The following is a 19,921-nucleotide window of genomic DNA, read 5'->3' as shown; positions in this document are numbered from 1 at the left end:
CTTATGACTATATTCTAGCTGCTTTGCTTTCCTGGTACTCACATTTCAATGAGAAGGACCTATTCTAGTGATTTAATCAGAATGAATGAGTGTGATGTATTAGAGCAAAGGCTCCAAAGGAAATCTAGCTATTATTACCTCATATTACTGAGATTCTGGATGTAGGAAATTATAACATGAGATTAAATTCTATTAGATGTCATAAGAATCAATATAACTAAGTGGCATAAGAATGTACCATATTTTGCTAATAAGAAACTCTGACTTCCTTGGTGGATTTCTTTAGGTTTTATAGTCAAAGTAAAAATAAGAATTCCAAATATTCTTTATGGTTCTCAAACATAAGATTAGGACTAGAAATTAAAAAAGGATTTCACTTATGCTATTTTCAACATTCACCTTTTCCTGACATTTTGAAAGTTGGTGCCAGTTCTCCCAAAACTGCTATATGTCTGAAATATCATGTGTCTAACCAGTTTCTTCTTAATTCACTCCAAGATGGACACTAAAACCTCCTTTTATGCTCTCCTTGCTAGTATAAGCAGACTTTTCCCCACCATGTTCCCAGAGAAATATCCTAGGCAATGAAACAGAAAAGATATGCATTAAGGACTTACAGAGGTTCATGCTCACTCTCTTCATCCCCACCCCAAACCAGCTGGAAATTAAATATTTCTTTGCTTTAAAATTAATAGATTGTTGTTGTTTGCATATGGAATATTACTGTTCTAATAATTTCTGACAGAATGATAGTAACTGGAATGCTGGGATTTAGAGAAAAAAGGAAAAAGTAGAACTGACCTGAAGACAATTCAAACATTTTACATTTATGGAAATTAAATTGTTTCATGAGATGACCTTGACCTGTTATCAGCTCATTCCTGAGAAGCCTGTTGGAGGTGCCTTACATTTATGGCCACTCTACAGGACAGGAGGAATGGCATTAATGTCCAGGTGTATCAAATGGTCCCTGATAACTATGGAAAGAACAGTTTCTAATCTATTTTATAATGCTATAATCAAATACTTAGGGGAAAAACAATAAATTGGTAAAACCTCAGAGAACTACCTGCAAATTCATCTCAGAAAAGAATTTATTAAAGTGGGTGGTTATATCATTAATATTCAAAAATCAATAGCTTAGCAACAAGTAAAACAGTATTTTAAGATGATACTATTTACAATGTATCTAAAAAAATTCAGAGTAGGAATATATCTGACAATAGATAACACCTCAATAGTGAACACTACAAAACCTTATTGAGAGAAATTAGACAAGACCTAAGTAAATGGAAAGACAAACCATGTTCATGGCTGTACAATATTGGTAAAATATCAGTTCTTTCCATGTTAATCTATAGATTTAAAGCAATCAAAATCCTAGTTTCTTTTAAACTTTGACAGCCTGATTCTAAGCTTAAATGGAAATGCAAAGGAACAAGAATATGCAAGGCAATCTTGAAGAAAAATTACGTTCCAAGATGTTAAGGCCCATGATGAAGTTATAGTAATTAAGACAGTGTAGATAGTCTAGATAGATAATGTAGCTATTCTGACCAGTGAAAGAGAAATTTCAGTAGTAGACCCACACACATATGTTCACTATATTTATGACAGATAAAACTATAGGGAGGAGGGGAAAAGATGCCTTTTCAATAAATGTTGCTGGATTTTCATATGTGTATGGAAGGCAATGTATTTTGACCTCTAACATACACTATATAAAAATTATGCAGTAGTGGCCCAGCAGAACTTGCCAGAGCCTGAGCAGGTGAGGGCAGCAATCTCACAGAGGAGCAGATAGCTGTGGCATCTCCAAGACCTATCAGATTCAGAAGGTCATCATCATGGAGGCAGTGAGTGGCACAGTCTGAAGTGGAAAGTCAGAGCTTGAGCAGGGAGAAGAGAATGTCCACACACGGAGATGAACTTCTTGGGTTTGGGAGCCCAAATAGGGTGAGCAGAAGATCCACACAGCATGGAAAATCAGAGCCCAAGCTTTGCAAGGCATAACCTGGTGTGGGGTGTCTGGTCCAAGCAAGGTGAAAAGTTTGGAGTGAGAAAGTTAGAATCTGAGTGAGGTAAAGAGTGTGTCAACACAAGAGGGTGGCCCATGCAGGGTGTCAGAGTCCCATCTGTCTAGGTGGATAAACTTCTATGCAGAGGTTTGGTCTTGTGCAGGGTGCCTGATTATGTGTGAAATGAAGAACACAACCACACAGGGTTGGCATAGATTACATAGATATACATTATATATATAGAGAGAGAGAGAGAGATAGAGAATGAGAGAGGGGCAGAGAGAGTTTTAGTTACTTATAGAAATAAACCTAGATGAGTGTGTGTGTGTGTGTGTGTGTGTGTGTGTTTATGTGTGTGTTCCACAGCTCAGGTCACTGACAGAGCCTGGGAGCAACAATATGCTGATACTGAACACCCCTGTATCCAAATCTTGGTGTCTAAATACAATGTTCCAATAAAAACAGGATCCTCAAATCCTCAGGAACTAAGGATCTTTGGAGAAATGACTAATTCCAGGATTAGAACAGGGAAAGTATCAGATGAGATTAGAACTTCTTTGTTTTTGCCGGAAAGCAAAGAAGTACTTAAAGAATAGTGAGGACGTATCGGGAGGACACAATTGCCAGTTTGAGGGGGCATCACTGGCTGAATAGAGGTCAATTTGAAAATCAAAATAATGTCGATGGACTAGAGCACTGAATAAAATAGGAAACCACAGTCTTTACTGATATGAATAAATAGATAGGTGGATAAGAAACTGGTTATTTACATAGTTTCAAAATAGCCCCCCACAAAAAACTTATCAATTACAAAGGGAAAAAGATTAACTTCACAATGGAAAAGCCTGGCAGATGCTTTGATCAAGTGACAAAAATGAATAGCATCGATGTTGGGAAAGTCACTATGGTTTATCACCAGGATGCAATAAAAACACAACGTCACTTTCATGATATTTCTACCAAAGATGCATAACCTGAATCTGAACATAAACATTAGACAAGTCCAATCTGAGGACATTGTACAACACGATTGACTTATAATCTTCAAAAGTGTTAAGGTCATGAAAGTTAAGGGAAGGCTGAACTGTTCCCTGCTAAAGGAGACCAAAGGGACACAGCAACGAATTACAATACCTGCTTCTGAATTGCAGCCTTTTGATATAAAGGACATCATTAGGACAATCACAAAACTTAAATGGGCTCTGAAGTTTAGACAGTGGTAATGTTATCAGTGTAATTTTCTTAAGTTTCATGGTGGTTTCATGCTCTGTAGGAAAACATTCCTTTTTATTGGAAATACTGCAGTATTCTGGGTAATGGAAGCATCAAATTAGTAACTTACTCCAAATGCTTAGTTAAGTGGGAAAAAATGTACTGTATTTTCTGTAAGTTTGTGTGTATTCAAAACAAAAATGAAATTTAAAGCTGTTACACTAATACAGGTGGAGGAGATAAGCGATTAAAGAATGGGAATAAGGATGTTGGGGATATACTGGAGAAAAAGTTAACATGGTGTGTATCTACTGGGAGCAAGTAAGCTGAAGGCTTGAATATGGTGCTGAACTTCTGTCCTGAGCCAGCCACACTAGGCAGATGTGGTGTCAGTCACAGGGACAGAAAAGACAGGAAGCAAAGGCTGAGATTGTTTTTTTTAAATGATTTATTCTATTTTGGAAATGCCATGTTGAGTACCAGAAAATAGCTAATGACAGAGGCAACTAGAAAAGCAGAAATTAAAATTTAGAGACTTTCTGGAACTAGAGAAGTTAGGCTTGGAAGTTTCCGGAGTTTGGGGAGTGTTAGAAACACATAAAGAAAATAATATAGAAAGATGAGGAAAGCTCCGTGGGGGCCGCCTATGTTGAGAGAGTGGGAGGAGGAAAATGAGCTAATAAAGATGCTAGAATATAAGCAATTAGATTGAAAGGTTTATAACCAGTAGAGTGCCATGTCACAAAATCAACAAAGGAATGTGTTTCAGGAAGGGACTTGGAAATGGTAATTAATAGTTTTAAACAATGTAGAAAGTAAAAAAAAAAAAAAAAAAAAATAGGATTGAGAAGAGGGAACTGGCTTTGCAAATTAGATGTCCATGGTTGATTTTGGAAAAGGATGCATTCAATAGAGCATTTGGGCACAGAGGTAATAAATAGAAGCAAGACATCAAGGTTTTATGGAGTGAACAGGCACTGAAAAAATGAAGGCAGTTCAGTAGACTCTCCTTTCCAGAAATGTATCGCTGATAGGAAGGAGATTACCAAGACTCCAATTTAGGAAAGAACTATTAAGCATGGCAGAGATTTGAGCATACTTGTTTATCAAAGGGAAAATAATAATGAAGCCAAAAATATTGAACATATATGAGAAAATAAATTCCTGGAGGAAGTAAGTACTGATAAAGTTGAACAAATGTGGAAATAAATATTTAAAAACAATAGAGAATATTTGAATCTGTGACATAGAGCAGAAGGACAAGTGACACCAACAGAAAAATTTGAGGAGAGAAGTCTATTAGGTGATCCATTTACACTAATTAGATGAGGTCTTGTGTAGAAAGTACAAGTATCAGATGTGGAATAACAAGAGACCAGAAAATGAAAAAAGCTTTGAAAATTCTTGTGGGGGAATGCAAAAGAATTTCAAAGCCAAGAACAATTAGTATACATACTAGAATAACACCATTTTGAAAAATGTCTGTATATGAGCAAGTCATTATAAAAAATCCCCAGTATTATAGATTATTGTTTCCTGCCTGCTTGGAACTTATGTCTGGTGGCAACCAACACATAAAGGGAATGCAGACATTGGTTTGACTATTAAAGAAATATATGAATTAAATAATCAACATCATAATGTTTAAAATAAACAATCATGTGAATACGTATTATTGAGGCAAGAGAAGAGCTAATTCTGAGTATATGTTCATTGCAGTTGAAATCAATGGTTCTGCTCTCTAACTCTCATTTAGGTAATATGTCACTGAGAAGATACTTCAGGAATGGAGAGGAAAGTTTATCTAAATTGTACTAGAAATCATGAAAGCCATTCCATTTATAAAATAGTCTATCCAAAACCAGAATTGCTCTAAACATATGAAAGGGAATTTAGTCAGCTGTATATTTGAAAAGTAAAAAGAAGAATAAGTCTCAGGAAAAACGTTCGTGGTACATTAAGAATGTAGGGCAACACCAGAAGGTCTTTATTACAATGAGATGGGATCATTGTACAACTTGAATGTTCAATGTCTTTAGGCTTGATTCTCTCTATTGAAAGAATACTGTTTTAGATTGTTTGATACTGGTTTACTTTATCTTTTTACATATAATTTATATCAGTGTCCTAACATATTATACACACACACAATTATTTCTAAACTAGCAACTAAATATATTTATGCCAAAGTACCATAAAGAATTTATACTGTGATAGCTTTATTTTTTTCTTAAGGAAATGATCTTAATGAGTTAACATTTGTATGGTTCGATGTAAATGTACTGATTCATGCAAATATTATATAAATTATAATAAAATTTTCTCAAGGATTTTCAAATTACTTCTGGAAATATGTTTTATCCATATTAAACTAACAAAAGATGTATTTCAAATGAATTTTTATATCATCTTTTTCAATAATTAGCATATTTTATCTTTTAAAATTTTCCCAATATATAGTCATTTATGGACCCGTGGACTTATTTACATAAAATTATTCTTAAAGTAAAGCAAGAAAGCATTAATAAGAAATCAAGATGTTGAATAATTACCTAGAATAAGACTAAGAAACAAAACCAATAGTATGGGAAATTTAAAGTATTATAATCTCTTTGCATAAGTAAATATTTTGAAACTATTTTGAATATGTCCAATTTCCCCCTCATATGAATTTATGAGTGTTTAGAATAAAACTGGTTACTTTTAGCAGTTAGTTTTAGTGGCAGTTTCTAAGTTGGTCAAATATATTTTTTTAATTTGACATTTCTATTGATAAAACCATCAAATTAGGTAGAATGGAAAAACTTATAGTTAAGTTTATTTGAACATAGTGTTTAAGGTGAAAGGAGCTTTTTAAAAAAATTTTAATGAAATAAGAGCTGTGTTTTATATTATCCTACAAACACTTAAGTTCTGAAGGCATAAATGGCTTTTATTCTAAAACTCCATTTGTAAATAGTTCCTTTGAGCAAACCATTTACTTTTTACTTGTGTACTCATGAGCCATTCTTTGACTTCTAATTTCATTTGGATATCAATTTTCCAATCATTCATTTAGCAAATACTTATTTTGTGTCCCATATATATCAGACAATGTTATAGGCTCTGGGGACAGAGAAGCAAATAAATAGAACAGAGCTTTTGTTCTTATGGAACTTAAGTTCCAGCGGAGGGAAATGGACTAGACACAAATAAATAAATACAGTCATCCCTTGAACCTCACAGATACCAAAATCCAGGGATTCTCAAGTCCTTGTTATACAATAGCATAGTATTTGCATATACCCTATGCACATCCTCATGTATACTTTAAATCATCTCTAGATTATATATAATACCTAACATGTAAATGCTATGTAAATAGTTGTGATACTATATTGTTTTTTAAATCTGTAGTCTTTTTCATTGTTGTATTGTTGTTTTTCATTGTCTCTTGCCACGGTGAACTTTTTCAGTCTGTGGTTGATTGAATCTGTGGGTATGGAGCCTGGGGGTGCAGAAGGCTGGCTGTATATGGGATGTCACATGGGATAATCCTTTGAAGAAAAATAAAGTAGCAAGGGGGAGATAGGGAATGCTGGGGGAATGTGTCTAGGACATTACTATTTTATAGACAGTTGTCAGAGAAAGCTTCACTGGTGAGGTGATGTTTGAGCAAAAACCTGAAGGAAATGAGGGAGTCACCCATGTGGGTGGAGAGCATTTAAGGTAGAGGGGCATGTGCAAAGATCTTGAGGACAGTGTATCTTTAGCTGCTCAGGGAAGGTGGACTAGATTATTCCAAATCAGCTGTTCTCAAAGTTAAGCTTGAGTCAGAATTACCTGTGCATCTCCTTAAAGCAGACTGCTGGGCCTCAACTCCAATGTTTCTAAATCACTAGGACTGAGGCAAGACCCACGAATTTGTATTTCTAAGTTTACTGCTGATGTTGCTGGTCAGGTAGCCACAGTTTGAGAACCACTGACCTAAACAAATCCCATTCGCCTCTGCCAGTGTTTAGGGTTGTGTATGTAATCTAATCTTGGCCTGGGAGATCTCAGGATACATCTTCTGGTAGGTCTTCTAAGAAATGTTTTGATTCCTGATTTACAAACACAGAAATGGCAAGGGCAGACCCTAACCCATACTTTTTACCCTGAGGCATCATGTTAAAAGAATGTGGTGTTTAGAAAGTTGAGCCAAATTGGCTAACAAGAGGAAGAAGTCTAGAGAATAACAAATTAGCCAACTCTGAGCCTTAACAACTGTGAGCTTCTGAGCTACCCATTCATTGCTGGACTTCCTTAATTTCAGATATCTGTGTTTGAAAAAATAAATGTCCTTATTATGGAAACCACTACTAATGAGCAGTCTATTACTTGGAGCACATGATGTCTGAACTCATGTTAGATTTCTGTTTTCCCTTAGGAATTTTATTATAGTAAAAAACAGTAGTTAGGTTCCAATGTGAAGTATAAAAAAGGTCCATTTGTTTCACGGGATAGTGATTGCAAGAAAACACTTAAAGTTCATGTAACCTAATCATTACCAGTGATATTTTTAAATAGAGAATCTTCTGGGTGTCAGTCTAGAATACCAGGAACACATTTGCTGTCTCTCTGTGGGTATTTGGTGCGATTTATCCTCACTGCTCCAGCTATAGCTGGAAAGCAGGAACTCAGACAGTTCTCCTAGAAGCCATGGAAAGAAGAAAATTCCAGAAGCTAAGACATACTTATCTGTATTCATTCATTCATTCATTTAATATCAGTTTATTCATTCTTTTGATAAACCTAAAGTTGATGAGTTATTACTACAGATGTCTGTAGGCTGGAGTTTTAATTTTTCATTTTATATATTCCCATCCTGGGAATGGGCTGAGTTGGATTATTATTAATATTTATTCAGAATATTACTTATGTTAAGCAATGATGATATAGGTCCTTCCTTAGCCCCTTAAAAATGTTTTACTTCAGTGTTAGCTTACATTTTTAAACATGTATTCCAATATTAAGGAAAAAAATCACTTGTCACAAAAGAGTAAGTATGCATGGAAGATTTTATCCCAGTATATCATAAGACATATGAGCTCTGGTAATATTTACTTCCTGTATTCTTCTCTCCTTTGCTGTTTGTTCCCTGATTACTTGAGGAAGAGTAGGTCTTTAAGAGCTTTTTCTTCATAATCTTAATTGTGTCTCATGATGCTTCTGTCACCTCATTGGTGCCCTTTTCTGTGAGGATGCAGATGGATGACAATGCCTTAAGTGACAGACATTCAAAAATAACAAACAGGAGAAGAAAAAGAACATGTAATCTGTAAAGAAGTTACAGTAAAACCATGGAAGCTTCATGTGATTGTAGCTCCGTGTGTTTAGAAATGGACTTCATGCCCACCATAGTCACTACCAGGGAACCTGAATTAAGTACAACTCCACAGTCTCTGCTCTTCAGGTGAGCTCTTGTGCTTTATCCCTTACAGAGCTTACTATTGTGGAAGGTGGTTTAAAAAGCAGGGATGAAGTCTGAAGAAAAAAATATATTTAGATAGGTTTCAGGGTCTAAAATCCTAATCTTAATTAATTTCTTAAATTGTATTATACTAAGATGCTTTATATTTAGCCAGCTACACATTGAAGAAAACAAGAAAGCATCAGGAATACATTTTCAGATGCTTTTGTATCACTTTTTTAAAGTGATGCAAACTAGCGTCAACTATGGTAGGTTGCCCTGGCTGTTAAGAAACTTTGGGAAGGAATGTGGCTTTTCTCTGTCCCTAGGATGGAATTAGATTTGAGGAAGCTGTGAGCCCTTCTGGAAACTTATAATCGCTGAGCATAACTTGTTTTTCTTCTGAGTGCTTAAGCACGCTTGCTGATATTCACACTCTTTTCTCCTACGAGGGAACAAGTATGTGTCATTCTTCCTGCCTTTTGGATCTATGCACTAGTTTTCAAAAAATAATCTGAATGAGAGTTTCATTTTTCCTGAACTCGGATGGAAGAAAATTACAGAAAAGTGTATTAGTAATAGAGTAGTAGACTATAGCCTTAGGGAAATGAAAGCATATCTAAGCGAAACCAAGCCAGGAACAAGAACAATTTTAATAAAGTTTAAATCAATGGTTCATGACTTGAAACTAACTTCTGTTAGGTGCCAATATTTGCTGCTGCTCTGTCAAAGTCCTCATCATTGTAAATTCTTTTTTTCTTAATATAGAGAAAGGTTCTGATAGATATTATCAACCTATTTGCAAAACTAAGGTATCCCTTTGCTTTTGAAAAACTAGAATACAAAATGTAACTTTCCCACAATGGATTCAAAGGCTGAGTGGTCAAAATTTTTATTCAGAAAAATTTTTATTGCAATGAAGAACTATCTGAATGGACTGTAAAGTTCATGAGGGTAGAGGTGAAAACTTGCTTGTATTTGTGCCTAATATTTAATAGAAATGTATCAATTTCTTTAGGGTGAATTAATTTTGTTATTCAGAACATTATTCAGTAGTATAATTGAGAATTACTCCTCTCAATGCCCTAAAGATATATCAGCTTTTTTTCCCTACTATATCTTTATTGATATAATTTAGAAACAATGAGAAAAGTTCATTTTCTTTTTAGTCTTCTATGGAAAAAGAGAAAATTAACATGAATAGAAATCCTGCTTGTATGTTTGCTCCCCCCAATCTAAACCATTCTACACTCTTAGTATGGACAAAATATAGGAAGAAAAGTTTTGCCTGAGTTCTTAATTTCATTATTTATTATATCAATTTTCACCTTTTTACTTCATGAGGAAAATAGTTTTAAAAAGTAGTTAAATTTTTATCCTCCCTCCCCATACTGGGTAGAGAGTATTATTGTTACTGTAAATGGGGGAAACAAATGATATAGAAGCCCTTTACTTCATGAAGCTTATGATTCAATTCATCATATTTTAAAAGACCTGAGAATAAAGTCTAGAAAAAATATACAAAAAAACTGTGCATGTAAATATGTGTATACTACATGTAAGTATTCTATGAAATAAATGAAGAGTTTCAAAAACAGCCATGGTTACCTATGGAAAATTTCTGGGAAGTGATGAGTTCTTATCTCTGTCTTAAGTCTGTGGAACTTTTAACTGTGTGGCTGGGCATTAGCAAAGGCGGAAAGGTGGTAACTAACAAGTTACATGAGGATTTCTTCCAAAGAGTTTATTCATTTATTCAACAACAACAAAAAAATTGTAGACACCACATATGTACCAGGCATGATTCTAGGTGACAGAATTAGAGTGCTGAAGAAGACATGCCACTTCTTTCAAGAAGCTTATATTTTAGATGAGGAGACAGACATATATATGTACAAATTAAATAATCAAGATAGTTTTTAAATTTTTGACATATTCAATGAAGAAAAAAAAAGAATAGTAGGATGTGATTTTGAGTGAGTTCCCTGAGTGAAACTAATTTTGAAAGGATTTCAGGTAAATCCTCTCTGAGGTGATTTTTGAGCTGAGACTTAAATGAAAAAAATTAGCCTGTGATATAAATTGGCAGGAGAACTTACCAAAGGGAAGAACAACAAATGCAAAGGCCTTGATGTAGAAACAAACTGTATATACAAGGAATGGAGAGGGTCTTGAAGGCCTTGTAAACCATGGTAAAGAATTTGCATTTTGTTTTAGGTGTGGAGAGCCGCTGCAGCATTTAAACAGAGAATCTTGATTTCATTTGTGTTTTTAAGGGTCACTCTGGATGCTCTGTGGGGGAGAGATTAGAAGGTGGTCAGATTGTGTTGAGAATGCGTATACCTGTAAGGATATTGCAGTTGTACATGCAGGGTATGATGGTGGCTTGGACTAAGGAAATGGCAAAATAAATGACAAAGAAATAGGCATTTTTAACATTAATACTTTCAGATACAAACACATAGAATTTGTTAATAGATTCAATGTAATATATGAAGGAAAGTAAAATGTAGGATGATAGGTTTTTGGCATGTGCAACTGAGTGGATGAGCTTGTCATTTCATTTGGTTGTGTGATATTGTAGAAAAAGTATATTCTTTGAAATCTAAGCAAATTCAAGTTGAAATCCATGAGTTCTTTCAGTACTATTTGGACAAGATGAGGATTGAAATGTAGGATTTTATATCATAGAAAAATCATTTGTCATTAAAAAATAGAATCATAGAATTTTCAAACTCAAAGGTTATTTAGCAATTATATATTCTAAAGATTTTCCTAGTTTATTTCGTAGACGTTTCTGAGATTCCAAGGACATTTGCTCTACTTTTGTAATAAACTATTTTTTAAATTGAAAACAATGCTTACATAAATCTGTTATACAGAGAATATTGACCAATATCTTCCTTTAAGTTTTGCCATAAAGTTTCTTTATTTCCAAGCAGATGTAAAATATAAAACTTTTCCTTCTAACTCTATATAAGTACATCTTGAAATTGCAAAGTGAGTTACTAAAATGACAGTATCATTTGACATTGCATATATTGACAATGTGCAACCAAATAGAACATTAAATAGTTACTATATATATGTCAGCTATCACTCTTAACCCGATTTCAGATTTATAGCTGAAAACTCATTGATTGGCTCCATAATAGGAAATGAAAATGGTATTAGTAAGAAGTAAATTTGAAATTATAAGCATATTAATAAAATACTTATATTCCATTAAGTATTTCTTTTGCAAAATGATTTTATGCTAAGAAGTTTGGAACCCCTGACCTAAGTCAGTGCCCTCTTACGGATGAGAATATTGATGTTCACTGATGATTTGATTTTTCAAGGCAGAACAGACTGTTGAAAGTGTGGGACCAGAAATCAATTCCCTGTGCTCTTTTCAGTGGCCCGCATTTATCCACACTGTCCATCTAGAATCATCAGTTTAAATGCTAGAATATGTTCAGTCCCCATCTTCATGTCAACAAGGGCAATATAATTACCAGAGGTCTATTATAGTAATCATTTCTCTAATGTGATTAAAAGACTATCTGGTAGATTATACTGATAGCATCAAACTGAGGATACTATTCGTTTACTGGGAAGAATTTTATGATTTAGAGTTTCATTCAAATAAAATCAATAGTTAAGTCTAAATTACTTATTGCCTTTAATTCTAGGAATGTTGCCTTAAGTGACTAATGAGACTGAAAGAACTTTACTGTTCATGTAACGTTTTCATAGACATTTATGTCAGAGCAGGGATGGCAAAGTTCTTGGTGATAGGATTATTCCTATCAGAATCCCTTTTTTAATGCTGCTATTCAAAACGGAGACAGTTAACATTTCTAGAGAATCACATTGTATTAAATAGATAAGTTATTTGTATTTATAGTAATTCTTGGTTTGGGGCTGGTAGGCTGAATATTGCCCCCCCCCCCCATCCCCTGCCAAAAGATGTCTGTGTTCTAATTCCCATTGGGAAATTATCCTGCATTTTCCAAGTGGACTCAGTGCAATCACAAGAGTCCTTATAAGTGGGAGGTGGGAAGGTCAAAGAAGCAAAGGTTGGAGTGATGTGCTTTGAAGAATGGAGCCGAGGAGCCAAGGAAGGCAGGTAGCCTCTAGAAGCTGGAAAAAGCAAGATTCTCCCCCTCGAACCTGCAGGAAAACAGACCCTTGCTAACACCTTGATTTTAGTCTCATAAGACTCAGGACTTCTGATCTCCAGAACTGTAAGATAATACATTTGTGTTGTTTTAACCTACAAATTTGTTGTAACTTCTTACAGCACTCATGGCCAACTAATATATTAATAGATTTAGACACCTGGAAGTAGCATCCTAGTGTAGCAAATAACTAAAAATATGAAAGTGACTTTGGAATTGGGCAGTGGGCAGAAGCTTGAAAGAATTTTGAGAAGCATGATGGCAAGGCGGATTGCCTTCAACACACTGTTAGAAATATGAATATTAAAGTCTCTGCAGTGTAGGTGCAGAAGAAAATGGAGAACATGTTACTGGAAACTGGAGGAAAGGGGATCCTTGTTATGTCGCAGAAATTTAGCTGAATTGTGTCCTGTAGTTAGGTGGAAAGCAAAATTTAAAAGCAGTGAACTAAAATATGAGGTGAGGAGATTTCCAAAAAATGTTAAAGGTGCAGCCTTTCCAAAAACATACACATTCATACACACATGTGTATATATAAATTTGTTAATATTATCGTCTTTGCATAGTGGCAGTACAGATTCACTATTTTGTCCTTTGATTTTGAAGAAGTCTAAGTATTTTTTTTTCCTTAGCAATTAAAAACAGCCCTTTAGAGTGAATCCCTACCTGAAAAGGATTACATTAGTTTTATTGCAATCTTATGGTAACATCATCTCTGCCTCTCTCTTTTCTAAATTTATCCTATTGTAGGGAAAAAAGATTAAAATCCGGTTTGGCCTCTTGAAACACATTTGCAGAATGTTATAGAGCATTGGCTTATGATTATTGTGCTATTATAGACAAACAAAGTATTTTTATCCTCTATCAGTTTGGTGTCTGAAATTATGAATTCTTTCCAGTTTTCAATGAAATGTGGATTACTTTAAAGATTATCTCTTTGATTTAATAAATGGCATTACAGTAGAAAGTTAATTGGATCTTTCTTGAATGAGCATTGACCACTATGTGTGATTGATAGGAAGAAGATAGTATCTGATACATTTTGAGTTTAATGTGTTTAAAACTTTTATTAGAAAATTATTTTTTGTGTAATCCATTTTCTCAAATAAAGTATAACCCCTATTACACTTAGAAAAATCACAGAGATATTCTAATGCATTTTAAAATAAAAATTTCTTAAATTTTGTGAAAATGAGATATTAAAAAATGCTACATACTGGAACACGTGTATGTTTTAGTGTATTTTTACTTTAAAAACAGAGAAAATGAATATTATCCGAAACATCTGAACCGGTTCTAGTTTCAGAGCTATTGCTTTCAACATAGATCTCAACTGAGCTTCTAATTTTAGAATCTTGTTCTCCTCCTTATATTTCGTATTCTTTATTCAAGAGCTCCTCTGGATTTCCTTGTAAAGAGATGGGTTATCATTTCTGCTTGGTTTATGTAGAAACTCTACATCTATATTCTTTGTTGTTTAAGGAAATATAGAAATGCAGTGTCTATTACTGGCCCTTCAGTAAAAATGCAGATTATCCTCCTGAAACAATGCTATGCCTCCTTATAGGTGTTTGTGTGTGCAGGTGTGCCTTCCATATTGTCAACTCAGAAAGACGATGTTTGCATTGCTGCCTGAAGCTTTTATTTACAACACCTGCCTTTGCATCTGTGCCTCCTAAAATTCCAATCTTGGCCTTTGAGGAAACCACCCAATTCTTGTATACCTCCTGCTTTCTCAGTCTATTTGTTGCTGTTATTTCTCAGATGAAAACCCAATTGGGCTATACATTTGAGGTAGAGTTTCCCTGTACTAGTAAATCTTTCCTCTGTTCACCCTGATAACCACCATATCTGTTCTGACTCCTTTATAAAAAGCTGTTTGGTATCATCCAGTTATTTTTCTGACAAGTTAAGCCACTGGGGGAAATAGTTTGAAGTGAATACGGTTGACCGTTGGTGGTCCAACAGTGTACTAAAGACTAGACAAAATAAGAAAATTTTAATAGAAAGATAAGGAAAAGAGAAAAAACTGAAAGGTCATAAGAATTATGTAGCTAAGACTTCACCTCACGTAATTCAGGCGTTTTTCTCTAGACTTTCCTAACACATCACTTCTTAGAAGTGATTACAGTAACAATCACTTTATTAACGTATGATTTTTTTAATTTAATATTCACATCATCACGGTGATAACAGCCATCCCTTGAATATATCCCTATTCGTTGCTTAATTTCCTACACCTAACTGTTCTACCAGCTGCTAAATATTGGGAATTTGGTCATCCATTTAGGAAGTATTGATTGTGTGCTTCCTGTCTGTCAGGCATTAAACCAGATATTGAGCTCCAAGGAAGATGGTTGTAGAAGGGAAGGCATAATCGCTGTATGCACTAACTGTGCAGGGCAGGTTTGGGGTAAAAATAGACATGGCCACATCTGTCTTAAATCATGAGGTATCGTCTTCCTTTATGCTAGGCTTTTATTAATCACTGACAGTCTCTGATTCAGAATTCATCAGGCATTCTCACCCTGAGTGGGACAGCATCACTAGAAGTTGTGAAAACTGTACTTCTTACTCCTTTAAAGAAGGAGCCAGGTGGGGCTCACACCTGTTATCTTAGCACTCTTGGAGGTGGGGGTGGGAGGATCACTTGAGCTCAGAAGTTCAAGACCAGCCTGAACAAGAACAAGACCCCTGTCTCTACTAAAAATAGAAGAATTAGCTGGGCATGGTGGGGCACCCCCGTACTCCTAGCTACTCAGGAGGCTAAGGCAGGAGGATCACTTGAGCCCAGGAGTTGGACATTGCAGTGAGCTGTGATAAGTCTGCTGCACTATAGCCCTGTAGCCTGGGTGACAGAGTGAGACTCTGTCTCAAAAAAAAAAAAAAAGAAAGAAAGAAAGAAAGAAATGTGTCAAAATATTCAAAGTGGAGAAAAGCATGAATAGCCACATAAATAAATTAGGATTCATTAGACAAGCCAGTTGGTAGAGACAAATGCAGAAAGTATTTTTAAATTCACTGCTAAGAAAATTTTTTAAAAATCTAGCTTAAAGTTGTTATTTAAAAAATTTGCACAATACTTTGAAGAATGACAACAAGATGAATGTCACAACAATCATAAAAAATATATAAGTACATTAGTATTTTAAATTTCTCCTGAATAAAAATTGCTACATCTCTTCTAAGATATATAACCAAGATGAAAACTAAGTTAGAAAAATATGCATATCACCAGCTGAGTTAGTTTGACTTCTGTTTACCAGATGTTTTGATAGAAGTCTTTTCCAGTGTTCAGTGTAATGTTATCTGTCTCACATTGCTGTGAAACATCTAAGCTATATATCCTGTTTGATGATAAAGAACATATGGTTTTAAAAATCAGCGTTAAAACGATATGGAAATTTTTTATAAACCAAGATTTAAGTTTTATTCTCAATATAATAATTGTTCTAAAAATATTAAAAAATAAAATCATATTTCACCACGATATATACAGCCATCTAAAAGAGTATATTTCAGAGAAAAATAGAATAATGTTACACATTGTTCCACTTTGGATTACTTATTTTTTTTTCAGTTTTAGAAGTAACCAAGTAACTGTAATGTGTACATGTCCCTAATCTGTTGTTATTGGCAAGATATTTATTTACTGAAATGTTTTTTGCACTGACTCTCTCTCTGTTCTTTCTCTAATCAAAACTTCATTGAAATAAACACGTAGTAAAATTCTAATTATGCTAGACTTATTTCCTGAATGTATTAGTGTTATAGGAATAACAAACTCTAAGTTTGATTTTCTAAATATTAAGATATACATTCTTAAACCTCGACGGGCATATGTTCTAGGAGGTTCTACAAGAGCTCAGTTGGGTAACTCTCTCAGAGGACTGACTTTCCCCACGCGTGCACCATGCTTTTGCTTGGTTCCATTCACAGGAACAGTTGGCCATCATGCAGGGTATCAGAAAATGACCTAAATTAGCTTTTCTGCAGGAAGTAGAAGGAACCTCAGGATAGGAGACTCCAGTTTCAAATTTCCCCCGAAATGTAAATAAATTCAGTCTTAATCTGTAATGACCTAAATGACTTAGTATATTGTTTCTCCGAAAGAGAATCTATCAGTGACAGAGACCTAAGTGTAGAGATCAAATAAACAGGCCTGCTGACTGAGAAGAGGCAGAAAAATCTGATTAGTGCAATGTAAACGGGGGAGGGGTGGCAGCACATTGAACGAGATTTGCTTCCAAGCACAACTAAAAGAATGAGTTAGGGAGGAGATAGAGAGAAATCAGGTCATTTACTTTCAAAAAGATCAGGCATGATGGAGACTCCTTTTCAAAGATCCTTTATAATTCTGTAATATAGCCCCTTTTTGCCTTTTTTGTTAATTCTTTATTTTCCCCATTTATTTCAATTATCATATTAAGTAATTGTGATGTCGTGTATTAAATATAAACAGGCTCAGGGTTACAAACATGAATAAGATATGTGTATTGACTTTTAGGCACTCACATCCTAGTTACTTTTACTTTTCTTGCTGTTTTCCATTGATGAAGGTTATCTTCTGTCTTACTCATGGCTAATATTTATCACTTCTCCTCTTAACCAATCCTTTTTATGGTTATCATTTCTTACCTATAAAGTTACTGTTCTCTCTAAACTCTGTTCTCCCAACCATCTTACAGTTGGTTATCCATAAGACTAAGTATTTGTCTCTAAAGCTTCTCTTGGGTGTAGTGCCTCCGAGGAACATGATGTAGCCACCATGGAGTGTATAACTCCATATAAAACTCAGTGGTTTTACTGAGTTTATTCTCTCACAGCTCTCGGATAAGCCTTGGTTGCCTCTGCTTCTTTTCGTTCATGTTTTGAGACATGCTCATGAAACAGGTTCCTCAACCCTGCCAGACCCCAAATATAACGACTGTTTAAGAGCCTCTTCACTATTATGAAGCAAAAATCCATCCCAGGTGCCAGCATACATAATTTCAAAAGATAACCAAACTTTCTTAACTTTAATATAAAGAAAAGCTAAAGGAAATAACTTAAAATAAGATATACTTAATACCTAAGCAATTGAACATAACCACGCTAGAAGACCTGAGGAATACTCTGATGTTTGCCATTATTCTTAGTATTTCAGAATGCGACGTCTACTAACGCAGGCTGCCCTGCATATCACAGCATGTCTGTGAGCCCTGCCCTGTTCCCAGTACGTGTTACAGAGCCTCAGCTCTAATCACTAGGAGACCAAAATGCCCCTACACATTTCCTACATGCCTCCAGAAGTCACTGCCTGCTACACTGCAAACCACTGCTATAAAATTTACCTTTCCATGCCAATTCTTGTTTTTGACATCTGTGTCTGGTTGCTCTGAGGAAGGTTTTGCTCTCAATCTTCCATGAGCACATAGAGTCTTAGAATATTTTTTTCTCTTCTTTTCCCTAAAATAGAACACAGATATGCCCACATTTGGGCATGATATTTTTAATGAGTACATCTTCAAGTGGCAGATCACAAAGTGCAGTTCTGACTTGCCTTATATTGTATCATTACCATGCTGTCATCTTGTGTCCAGATGACATTGGCAAAAAGCACTGAAGGATTCGGTAATGTTTTGATAAAGAGAAAATTCATATAGTTGTTTTTAATAGGCGACATCCGTTGAGTGGAAAGACATTTTAAACCGCAGAAAATGAGCACGTCCTGAATTTTCTTCAACCAGCACAAAGAACATTAAATAAGCAGTTTCAAAATTTTCATGTCTGTTTCACTTGTATCTTTCTCCTTGGTGATATGCTTTTCTGCCATTGCTATGAAACACCTAATATTACTTCAGATACATGCATTTGCAACAAGTTTTTCACTTTGATTTAAACATTTCTCTTAGTCCACAACTATTTATTAAGGGCTTACATAATTTTTACATAACTCCATATTTCAGTCATCAAATCTTGCATACCTATGTCTGATTGCCCAATCCCTTTTCTTAAAATTAAAAAATAAAACTATCTGACACAACTACACCATTCTCCAAAGAGGAATTATAAAAGTAACATTTTTATTTTTCCTTCTGAAGGCCTATTTAAAAATCTGAAGAGACTATAGGTTTCATGAATCTTTGTTTTTTTTTTTTTTTTTTTTTTTTTTAATTTTTTGTATCAGTCTCTAAACAAAAGCATTTACAGTACTCAGGATATTTAATAATCAACTTTTTTGTTAAACAGCCAAGTATATTTCTTCAATGAAGATTTCACTGATTCTTTTCCTTTATCAAAGGGAGGCTTATATTAAACATTTTGATGATTGAAATCCTGCTCATCAAAAATTGGTCATCGATTTGAATGCATGTTATAACTTTTGTATCATGTTGTTGTGTTACTTCTGAAAACACAAGAGAAGTTGGTTGGGCTGCCTTAGCTGCTTTTTTTCTACAATGAAACATATTTAGACTTTAATCGCTTTAGCTGTGCATATAGATCTTTCTGTTGAAACATGCACTGTCCTTTTATAAAAAACATAATAATGATAATGTAATTTTGAGGCTGGTTTAGTGTACATAGTTATTGACCAGACGCACAGGTTTTACTGGAAGGACCAGTCTGGGTTCAAGGAGCTGGTCCTAATAGTAAAGGAGTATTTCTTTCTTTTTTTTTTTTCAGCTTATTATGGGGGTACAAAAGTTCAGGTTATATATATTGCCCATGCCCCCCCATCCCCCCCCCATCCCCCCAAGTCTGAGCTTCAAGCGTGTCCATTCCCTAGACAGCGCACATCGCACTCATCATGTGGGTATGCACCCATCCCCTCAGGAGTATTTCTTTTTATATGAAGTAGGTGGTATCTGAAGATTTCAAATCCTCTTTGGCATTCATAGATCCCTAGTCAAATCCACTATTGTGTGCTAAACTATTCCTGACTTGTGAAATTGACCTCTGTTACCTTGTCATATTATATTCGTATATTTATGTGTAGTACATGTAAATGTTACAAATATTTACATTTGTAATTATCACCAATTTTACCTTTTAGTATGAAATCTTTCATTAAATGTAAAGCCATCATTTCATTTAACTTTTAAATCTGTGTGTCA

The 19,921-nt window shown here is 34.7% G+C and overlaps 1 protein-coding gene across 6 annotated transcripts in view; it reads left to right on the top strand.

Annotated features, from left to right (window-relative positions):
• PTPRK (protein tyrosine phosphatase receptor type K) overlaps positions 1–19,921 on the top strand; it is a 509,148-nt gene that overhangs the window by 423,029 nt on the left and 66,198 nt on the right. The gene's annotated exons all lie outside the window — the stretch shown is intronic.

Source organism: Eulemur rufifrons, chromosome 15, assembly GCF_041146395.1.
Source record: "Eulemur rufifrons isolate Redbay chromosome 15, OSU_ERuf_1, whole genome shotgun sequence".
NCBI lineage: Eukaryota > Metazoa > Chordata > Mammalia > Primates > Lemuridae > Eulemur > Eulemur rufifrons.
This window is presented reverse-complemented; position numbering and strand designations above follow the sequence as displayed.